This window comes from Vitis riparia, chromosome 2 (genome assembly GCF_004353265.1).
Source record: "Vitis riparia cultivar Riparia Gloire de Montpellier isolate 1030 chromosome 2, EGFV_Vit.rip_1.0, whole genome shotgun sequence".
Taxonomy (NCBI): Eukaryota; Viridiplantae; Streptophyta; class Magnoliopsida; order Vitales; family Vitaceae; genus Vitis; species Vitis riparia.
Window position 1 is genome coordinate 7529202 of NC_048432.1, and position 11855 is coordinate 7541056.

The 11855-nt window shown below is 31.9% G+C and overlaps 1 pseudogene; it reads left to right on the plus strand.

The window, feature by feature from the left end:
- Positions 1–2400: 2400 nt before the first annotated feature.
- LOC117929040 lies at positions 2401–4572 on the plus strand (annotated as a pseudogene).
- Positions 4573–11855: the final 7283 nt, after the last annotated feature.

The window sequence follows — 11855 nt, forward strand, 5'->3', positions numbered from 1 at the left end:
ATCTCTTATCATCAAACTACTCTTCCATACCACAACGATCACGTCAACCCTACTGATTGTTCAAATGCCATCAAACGAACCAGAAGTTGGAGATTCTTAACAACCAGATCATCTTGAGTCTGAATGAACTAAGAAAACTCACTGAGAGCCCTCTCATAGCTTCTTCAGGCCGGGATGAGAAACCAGGTGCATGCCAAGGATGAGTACCAGAAAACAGAGGAAGATGGAGAAACAGAGCATAGAAGAAACAAGTAAAATAAAGAAAATCTCAGAAAATCCACTTCATGAATCATCCATGGATCTTCCGAGCAGGTGAGTAAACCACATCAAATATAGACACAGGCATGAATCTTGAGCATCTCATCATCACAAATGGAGGCAAAGCAAGTTAAAATCAATAATGACAAACATAAAGGCAGGATTATCTCTTAACAAACAAACCGATGGCCTCCAATATCCACCCCCAAACAGCATAATGTCAAAGAAAATAATAGCAATCTGAGGAAAAACAGTGAATGGGGAGAAATGAAAAGATTGCAGAGTTTATACCTGAGTCCTTCAAGCAAAAAATGCCTACCAAGACAGAGAATCTCTTCTCTAGCAGCCTGCTCACTGCAAAATCAGCACCCACTCTCCAGGAACATGCTCTGTTTTTCCCTCAGTCGCCGCCTAAGCTCCAGGAATCCTCCCTAGAAAAATCTCTTCCTTCACTTTCCTCTCAAATCTCTCTAACGGCAGCCTCCCGGATCACCTCTCACTCCCTAAAGAAAATATCCCTCTGTAAATCTCTCCCCGGCCAGCATGAAAAGCCCTCCCTCTCTAGCTCTCTCTCAACCTCTGCTCCGTAACCCAAAAACGCCGCCCCCCTTTTTTTTTTTTCCTAACAGAAACGCTGCCAGCTAAAAGGATCCTCCACGATCAGACGACACCCACCTTCCCTGCAGCTGCAAGCCTCCACTACCGCCATGCAGCTGGCAGCCTCTCTCCTCTAACGGCCAGCAGATTCTCCTTCTAGAACCTTCTTAATAGGTGTCGCACCCTCATAGGTTCTCTCAAGTCACTACCATGATTCCCTAGCAGGCCCTCAGGAGTCAACACGTGGCTAGCCAAGGCTCTTCCACGTGACAAAATCAGCTGCAGCAAAAAAATGACCTAAATGGGGGTCTACATAAATACATTTGCCTTATAAAGTTAGTATAACACTCTTATATAGTGGTACAAATTTTATATACATGCATAAATTTTATGTCCATATAGGATGTGTGAATCATGTTTTCAATGGTCTAATTCAGAAAATGATGAAAAATGTAAAAACAAAAATTTTCCCTAAACATCATTAGTGGGGTCAATATTTGAATTGTCATATGTAAGTTAAATCAAGCACACAAGATGAGTGTGTAATGGAGGAATTTGTGGCATGAGAGTGTGCAATCTTTGGATGATAAGAAAAAAAACATTCATTCAAAAGATCGATTAAAATCCTCCACAAAGGGTAACCTTACACAACCCTTGTATAGTTAGTACATTTGCTTTTGTAGGGTTAGTGTAATAAAAAAATGGTTTAGAATCGATTGAAATCCAACACAAAAAGCAGCCTTGTACACTCATTGTACAGTTAGTATTTTATCCTTATACAATTAGCATAACAGCCTTGTATAATGATGCAAAATTTATGCACATGCATAAACTATGTCCATATAGATATGTGAACTATTTTCCAATGGTTTGACATTTAAAAGTATTAAAAAAAAATATTTTCCATGGAAAATCAATTGAAAAGAAGACAAAAAATTATTTAAAAACTATCATTTCTTAAAAATTCTTAGTTTAAATTACCTTTTTGGACTTCTTTTTGCACCCAACCTAAAATAATTTAGTAAAGAAACTGTAATAAGTGGTGAAGAAGAAATAGGAAATTAATGTGCTTTTATTTTTTTTATATTACTTATTTCAAAGTTAAATACATTTGTTATAATGATTGTGGCATAATTTTCTGATTTTTGTTAGAGCCTCCAAATCATAGTCACATATGCACAATCAACAAAGTTTATAATATATGATATGATGGTTTAAATAGATATTTTTGTCCTTTATTGTTTCTTATCCTTCCCATCAACTATGAGTGATAGGAAGATGTTGGGCTAATTTTCAAACCCATTTAACATTAAAGCATAATTTTCCCGGTTAGTTTCAGACAACAACTTATCAATTATTCAAGTTTTTTTACTCTTTTTTTTTTTTAAAAAAAAAAACAGTTTAATAAAAGTGATAATTTTTAAAAATAATTTTGTTTTTAAAAACATATGATTTTGCTTATATCGCACTGACAAACAGACCCCTATGTTCCCTAAGGTATTAACGACTAACTGCCCATCTTTCGTTCCAATGGCCCTATCTTCTTCATCATCTTCTCTTGCTTCCACACCCCCACATGACTTCAACCCACAAAAATTATCATTTCTTTCCACACTCCAAACCTGCAAATCCATTCAAGGGCTCAAGCAAATCCATGCTTCTATCATCAAAACAATGCCTTCTCCCGATGCCCAACTCACCATTTCCACCAGACTCTCTGCTTTATGCGCTCAGTCTTTGCCTATAGACCCCAGATACGCACTTTCACTTTTGGCCCAACTGCGCACCCCAAATCTTCCTCTTTACAATGCCATTATCAGGGGTTTGGCTACTTCCAATAATGGCTCAATGAAGGTTTGGTGGTGTACAAACAAATGCTTAGTAAAGGCATTGTTCCTGATAATTACACCATCCCTTTTGTTCTCAAGGCGTGTGCGGAGTCTCGGGCGGTGAGAGAGGGTGAGGAGGTTCACGGGCAGGCAATTAAGATGGGTTTGGCTTCAGATGTGTATGTGAGTAACACACTGATGAGGATGTATGCAGTTTGTGATGTTATTCGGAGTGCCCGGAAGGTGTTCGATACAAGTCCTCAACGGGACTTGGTTTCCTGGACAACGATGATTCAGGGGTATGTGAAAATGGGTTTTGCGAGGGAAGGGGTTGGGCTGTTCTTTGAGATGTGTGGGGAGAATTTACAGGCTGATGGAATGACTCTGGTGATTGTACTTTCCGCTTGTGCTAGATTGGGTGATTTGAGATTGGGGAGGAAGTTACATAGGTATATTATTCGTAATAGTAATGTGAATTTGGATGTTTTCGTTGGGAATGCTTTGGTTGATATGTACTTGAAGTGTGGGGATGCTAATTTTGCTCGTAAGGTATTTCAAGAGATGCCGGTAAAAAATGTGGTTTCTTGGAATTCTATGATATCAGGGCTAGCTCAGAAGGGGGAGTTTAAGGAATCCTTATACATGTTTCGGAAAATGCAAAGGCTGGGTGTCAAGCCAGATGATGTCACTTTAGTTGCTGTTCTCAACTCTTGTGCCAATCTTGGAGTACTTGAGTTGGGGAAGTGGGTCCATGCATATCTAGATAGAAATCAGATCAGAGCAGATGGGTTTATCGGGAATGCTCTAGTGGATATGTATGCAAAGTGTGGAAGCATAGATCAAGCCTGTTGGGTATTTCAAGCCATGAACTGTAAAGATGTTTATTCGTACACTGCCATGATTGTGGGGTTAGCTATGCATGGGCAAGGGGGAAAGCATTGGATCTCTTCTCAGAGATGCCTAAAATGGGCATAGAGCCAGATGAGGTGACTTTTGTTGGTGTCCTCACCGCATGTAGTCATGTAGGACTTGTGGAGGAAGGCCGAAAATATTTTGAAGACATGTCAACAATCTACAACCTAAGACCTCAATTGGAGCACTATGGTTGCATGGTTGACCTTTTGGGCCGTGCTGGATTAATAAATGAGGCAGAGGAATTTATCAGAAACATGCCAATTGAACCAGATGCTTTTGTTTTGGGGGCGTTACTCGGAGCTTGTAAAATCCATGGAAAAGTTGAGCTTGGGGAAAGTGTAATGAAAAAAATTGAGACGATTGAACCTAGAAAGGATGGTGCTTATGTACTTATGTCAAACATATATTCCTCTGCAAACAGATGGAGGGATGCATTGAAGTTGAGAAAGGTGATGAAAGAGAGAAATTTGGAGAAGACTCCTGGGTGTAGTTCAATTGAACTTGATGGTGTGATTCATGAATTCCAGAAAGGGGATAAATCACACCCAAATATTAAAGAGATTTACAAGTTGCTTGATGAGATCATGAGCCATTTAAAGAACAATGAGTGCTTGACACACACTAGCGTGTTTTCTTAATGCAACTTTGTAGAGAGCATAATTAAGAAAAAACAGAGACTGGGCATACCTCTCAGGTGTTTCAGCATGATTACACAGGACATCACCGAGGATTTTGGGGACCTCTCTCTCCTACTGAGTGAGCTGTAAGCAGGAGGTATTCTAAGTTACTGATTACCAGTCAATTGAATTTTGAGCATGTCTGTGTAAAATATTTCTGAAGCAACTTATTTATTCATTGCACATTTTTCATAATTGAGAAGCTGCTTGGAATTCATGTTATGATACTCTTAGAAGAAAACTACTGTAAAAACCTCCGTGCTATTTATTATATATCTTTACAAATTTGAGGATTACATGGGATGTAACTTTTCTGTGGTATGGAGAAATGAATATTAAATTTTAGAAAAGGATTCTGACCAAAATAAAATGCTCACTAAACCTTGGGATGTATAAAGCTTTTGTTAGATTCAAATATCTTTGAATCTAAATATTTTGATCAATGCTATGCACGTGCATAGCATTGATCAAAATATTAAGAGGAAAATACCTAAGAAGGTGAAAATCTTATTAGAAAAAGTTTAGGAAACTCTAATCCCTAATAAAATTTATGAAACCAAAAAAGGGAAAAAAAATGGTTGTGCGAATATAGTTGCAGTCTCCTTCAGATAATTAAATGGAAATTTAACTCTAAAATCCAAAACTAAAATTTGAGGATGAAATCAATGGCTATGATGTCAGTATGAAAGTCACATGCATAAGCATGGATGGGATGACTGGTTAAACCAATATTGGAATCCAAGTTAGCAGTTTCTTGAATTCCATTATTGGCATGATTTCGTTTGTTTCTTGGGAAATCAAAGTTGCTGTTGAATGACATACTTTTGCAACATTATGAGTCACTTTCTGCTTTTGATAGTTTCTTTAGAGCTACAACTTTTGTCCAAGCATCTGATCATGGTAAGAGGCCATGGCCATAAATTAATTAGTTAAGTTTTTCCAGGTATGAGATTTATTATACCTACTTTTGGTCTGTGACCTGACCTTGTGCTTTGGATCTCTGATTTAAATTTGTGTTGTGAACAATTTGGAAACTTCGAAATTTTTTTCAAAAGATTCAAAATTACCTTCAAGAATTTAAAGCCATAGTGATTATTGTATTTTACTATATTTGACCATTGTGAACCTTTGTAAATTGAATTTTATGAGATTTATTTTGGTTTGACCCTGAAGGCACATAACAGTGAGCAAAACAATCCTATAAGAGAGTTTCCCACCTTTTGGAGAAAAGGGGGAGATTGCATTCTCTTTCCTAGTACTATATAGATTCTACTATTCTTTTTCTTATTTCTATAACATTGTTTTTGGGCATCGAGATCTTGGACTAGTTTGGATGTCCTCCTGTGTAGATGTACACAGTGGAAATAAGCAGTTGCGAGCTTGATGGGTTGTATCTTGGAGTTTCTATCAACCATTAGAACTCGCATGTTGGGAGGTGATAGCGGCTTTCGGATAACATGTATCATGTGCCTCTCCATTCCGGGTCAACTCTTCCAACTTTAATACAATTTTAGATTTTGAAATTACTATTATCCTTAAATTTTGTGTGCACTTTATTTATAATTACTTTGTTCACAGATCCTAAAATGTTGTCTTTACATATATTTGATTAAATACATTTTGTTCTATAAATTTGATTTACAAAATAATACTGCTGATTTCATTGATGGTAAAATAGGAAAATCACAAAATTTTCCCAACAGGAATATCCCAGATTGAAGTATTATGGTTCTAAAGAATCTAAACCCAGCTCTCACCATTTACCTCTGCTTCAGGCTTTCTTTCTCAATACATTTAATTTGGTTGGCTTGTAGTTTTCTAACTCAATTTAAGCAGGTGTATGTCTAGGTGTTGTTGTAGAATTCAAGCCGAGGAAGCCATTTCTCCAGAAGATAAACCCAGTACTCCACTAACACTGCTATGAACATTTCTGCCATTACTTGCCAGTTCATATGTTCTGGAGAGGTTCAAATGCAGCTTTCAGGTGAAAAATTCAAACCTAATACGCATATATTTCCTGTTACTTGAAGACAACAGAAGAAGAGGAAAGCACACAACTGACTTGCCTCCTAGAAAGGATCAAGTTTGGCGCCTAAAAAAACTGGCTTTCAACATTATTACCAACCGCCCCAACATGACTGCATCAGAGATGAGTGTCCAGGTGAAATTCCGTACAACTTGGAAACTGAATATTATAGTAATTACCCAAAAACTGCATTGGATAAAACATGCATGTACTAGAATAAACAAACCACATATATTACAATAACTAGCCCTCACTCTTTAGGCATATGAGATATTGATTTTGGCCACCAACTTAGATTTCTTGCCTTGTCGTTCATGCTAACTAAAATACGAGTGTTATATGCATCTCCAAAGTAGCTGTTGTCTAAATCTGATAGATCTTTGGATGTATGATATTGTGAAGATTAACTGGTTTATTTTTATTTTTACTTTTTTTTTTTAATTTCTGCATGCTCTGATATTTTGTTTGTCATTGTCTTTGTTCACAGTCTGAATTGATGTGAAAATCTCAAAGTGAAATGGTAAGAATGGTCTGAAATTATATATTGACTCTTAGTGTTTGGTCACAATTCTATGTTACAACATTTATCATAAAAGAACTGCTTTTGTATTAATTTTTTTTTATAGAAAATTTAAGATCATGTGTAGTTTCGACTTTTAATCTATTTTTTATTTTTCTTCACTTTTTCTTTTCTTTTATTTTTCCTTTATATTTTCTTTCTCTTGCATTTTCCCTCAAATTTTTCAAGAACCAAACATAACTTAAGAGTCATAAAGTCTTCCTTTGTGGTTGTCCATAAGAAGCCATTTTCCCCTAACAATTAATGACATTTCTTAAGAAAATAAGGAGAAAATCTTCTAGTATTTTTATTCATTTTCCCTTAGCATATTTTTTTCTTACCCTTTTCCATGTTATCCAAAGATTCCAAATATGAAAAAATATTATTATTGTTATTTTGCTTGTCATAGATCTTTCTAGGACCCGAAAAATGATGGGAAAAGGAAATAACTTTTTGAGGAATGCACTTCTAAACTTTTCTGACCCTCTTTAAATGAAAATGGAATGAATTGTTTTTTTTTAAACATTTTGCCCCTTATTTTCCTTAGGTTATCATTGGTTTTCAAAAAGTTGGAAGGAAAGAAAATAAAAAGAAAAAAAAGGTTTAAAAGGGAAATTATAAAATTTTTCTATCCCGAGAATAAGTAGAGGAAATAATTTATGTTGGTGGTTCGTATTTGTTTCTTGTCAAAGCCTAGGTATTATATTATATAGGTCAACCTAAACCTAATACGAATAATAATCATGTCAAGAACAAAAACCCAAATACTATTTAATTATTAAATAACATATTGTGTAAATTATTTAATAATCAAATTATCTTATTTAATAATTAGATTAAATTAGGTCTTGTATGTATCTATGATTAACATTTTAATCAAACATGTTTATGACTTAATTGACATATTTACTTAAAAAACATATTTAAAACGAGTCAAATATGAGTTAAATAATTTAAAGATATGATTAAGTTAATAGTGATATTATTAAATGAATCGATTCGGGTCAAATTCATGTTATTCAAGTTGATCCAAAAATTACCTATTTATTAAACACATCATGTAGGTTGACTTGAATTTGATCCAAATCTATTTATACTCAATCCAAACTCTTAAAAAGCATGTTGGGTTCGTGTCGTGTTAGTGAATCATGTTAAACTTTTTCACTTTTAAGAAAAAATGTGGGAAAGAAAATTAAATGATTCCAAGGTATATTTTTCTCAAACTTTTCCTACATTTTCCGATGAAAATGAGAATTTTTTTTTTTTTAACATTTTCTCTTTCCTTGAGAATTTCAAATTATTTTATTAATGGAATGATTGCAAATTTGAAAATTAAAGATGGTTTTTGAATAAAATAAGAAATGAGGTGATTTTTCGAAAATCTTTTAACATGATGGATCGAAGTCCGGGATGCTTGTTGTCATTCAGATTCTAATAATATTTTCATAAATTTACTAAACTTTAATATCTAATAATTTTAAAAAAAATTTAATGTCTTCAAATTGCTTCTCAAAAAATGTAAGATCCAAACAGAAAATTGAATATCTTGTAATGTGAAACTAACTAAAAAGATTGAAAGGGAAAATTGAATATCTTATATGTTATAAAACAATCTAGAGAAGGGTGAATTACAGCCTTTGATGGATGGATGGATTTCATTTGTTTGCCCAAATATTATACATGTTTTTTTTTAATTAAATTATTTAAGTGAGTGTTTAGTAAATCAATTTAATAATTTAAAATAAATTAATAATTTAATTTAATTTATTAAATATATTTGATAAAATAATTTAATGATATGATTTAAAATAAAATAAAAACTATGGGTAAAGTTTTCGAAAAATAAAAAGTTAAAAAGGCAATGGGTTGTTGAAGGTTGAAAGAGTGAAGGGGTCGGTAGGTTAGTTTGGGTGGACAGGTTGCATGGAGAGATTACCGACATATGGGCCCCACACTTCTATCCATCTTTAATCTTTGCCATTCAGATCATCTCAATTTACACTCATGCCATCGCTTTCCAATCAAAAGTTCCTTTGAACTTGCATGGTGTCTAGCTGTAAGTACCAGGTGTTTCCAAGCTGCTAATCTCATTTTATTTTATTTTATTTTATTTTTCACATATTTGCGATTTATTCCAGACCTGAAACTTGTTTTTAAAATTTATTTTCTAACTTCAAGAATTAATTTTTTTTTAAATTTTGTCAAAATAAGACTATTTAGCAAGGTATTCTTAAAAATAATTTTTAAGAAACAAAAAAATGAAAACATTATTTGGAATAAATTTAAAGTACTTTTAAAAATAAGTTTTCTATTTATGTTGATCTTGTAAAAAAAATCAATTTATACCATTATTAAATAAAAACTAATTAAGTGTTTGATAAATCAACTTAATAACTTAAAATGACTTAATAACTTAATTTAAGTCTTGAAGTAAATTAAGTATGTTTAATAAAATAAGCAAAGTTAAAAATAGTTTTAAATAATAAGTAAATATAATAAACTTATTTTTTAAGTCTATATTTTCATTTTACATTTTTATCCTCATTTTCCCTAATTACCTCCATAATCTTCTTTACTACTTGATGACTTCATTGTTACTAAATCTTCTTTACTCTAATGATAATTTACGATGATAAATATGTTAATTTGATGATTTAGAAGAATTTGCAATTTAATTTTATCAAACAACATTGATACTTTAAGAATTAAGTAATAAGTTTTAAGTCAACAACTTAAGTATAATTTAACTTAAAATTAACTTAAGTCATTAAGTAATAAGTATTAAATTTTACCAAATACTTCATAAGTCTTATAAAAAAATGAAAAATAATTTTTAATTAAAAAGTAAATATTTTTTATAAAAATATTATTACTAGTTATATAACAAAATAATAAATTATATCTTTTTTGTTAAAATAAAATAATACTATTTTAGTAGATAGTGTAAAATATGGATATTAACATCTTAATAAATGCATAATTATATTTTCTAAATAAAAAATAGTAATAATTAATAATATTTTACTTAAATGAATTAAGAAACGAACACCATTCACTTTTTCAAAAAAATAAATAAATTAAACAAGTCATTTTTTTTTCATTACATGCACATATTTATTACCTTTTATCGACAAAGTCAAAGTCTTTTAAATGAGATTTAATTTAAGAACTTTTGGTATTAATTGAATCGGTTTTTAGATTTTGAGTTGTTTTAAAGATTACTAGATTCATAATGAAAAGCCCAAATTCTACTTAATTTGGAATATGTTTGCTCAGCGAAAAAATTCATAAAAATATAATTATTTGCAAAAGAGAAGCAATAGACTCGTTTTGACCTAGTTGTAGTCTATTATTTTCTAATATTACTCAATATCATTTCATGTCCATTTGCTTAATGATTGTAAAGAATATTGTTTAGGATTAAGTTTGTTATGTTTTAGTTTTATTAATATTTTGTTTTTAAAATTCAAAATATAGGTATTGTAGGTGATTAGGAAGCTTTAGGGGTTGTGTTGGTAATTGTTTTCGAAAACAATTCTGAAAATTAGTTTTTGAAAATTGTTGTCTGATTTTTGTAGGACAAAAGTCTGTTTGAAAACTTAAAATATTTTTAATCGCTTTTAATATTTTTAAATATATTTTAAAAATAATTTTTATATTTAGTGTTTTATTTTTAATCATTTTAAATGTTTGTATAATTAATTCTTAAAACAATCTTTAGAAAACAAGTGAAAATAATAAAAAATAATTAAAAGATGTTCTTTAAAAACATTCTATTTTTTAATGGAAGACAATTTTTTATTGTTCAAAGTGTTTTTTATATTTTTTGTTCTAAAAAATAAAAAACTGTTTTAAAAAATTGTTCCTAAATAGGCCCTTTAACCTTTTTGAATTTTGGTTCCTATTTTCTAGGAATTTAGTTTAGCCTATATTTTGTCTAGTTTTTTTCCCTATTTTCTCGAGATTCACTTTAATTTAAATTTTATCTTGTTGTGATGTTTTTCTCTATAAATATATCGGTTGTTTATTCCAATAAATTAAGAAAACTATTTCATTTATTGTCTAACCTATGTTTACATGGTATCAAAGTTGTACATCTGGTCATATTATAAGGGAGGAGAGAACGCTTCTCTCCAAATTACAACCTACAAGTTGAATGGCAAAAATTGCCTACAATGGTCTTAATTGATCAAATTGGTTATTCAAGGGAGAGAAAATCTCGAACATCTTACTAGAGCCACAACCTAATCTAAGTGAAAGCAAAAACAAATCATAGTTACAACCATTATATTGAAAATAAAAACCACAAGCATTCATCCCTAAGGCCATGTGATGAAACAAACAACCCTACAAAACAAAGTTAATACACCTTAGAGTAGATCCAACTAACAAAAACCTATCCTAGGGCTTCGATACCAATTGATGGGACCCTGGATTACTCCGTTTTCAAGACCTGGATCATATAGGTACATGCAATCTACCCTAGTTCTCTAGATTTTATGCAATAGAAGCAAAAAAAAAAAAAAAAAAAAAACATTTTTATCAATCCTAGGAACTAGATTTATGTGATAGAAAACTTTACCTCTAATTTGGGCGTCCCCAAATCAATTCATTTTTTATGATAAAAGATCTATAGTCACAGGAAGCCTCGTAAACCAAAGATCATTCATCCAATGACTCTAACTTGATCTTGGCACGTAATCAGTGAGGAGGTATGGGAGGGTAGAGACCATGGCTTTTTTCTCTTCTTTAGAGGTGGAAGATAACTATTTGGTTTAAGGGGTATTTATAGGTTCCCTAATTGGGTTTAAGTGATTTAAGCCCACCAAAGGCTTGGATTACTTAATCTAGCCCGAAATAGATTTTAATTGATTAATTAACTAGGGCATTTAATTAATCAATTAGTGCAATTCAGAGACCTTATTAATTATCTCTTATGCAATTTTGTTTAATTACCAAAACACCCTTATACATAAAAAGTGAACCTAGAGTCA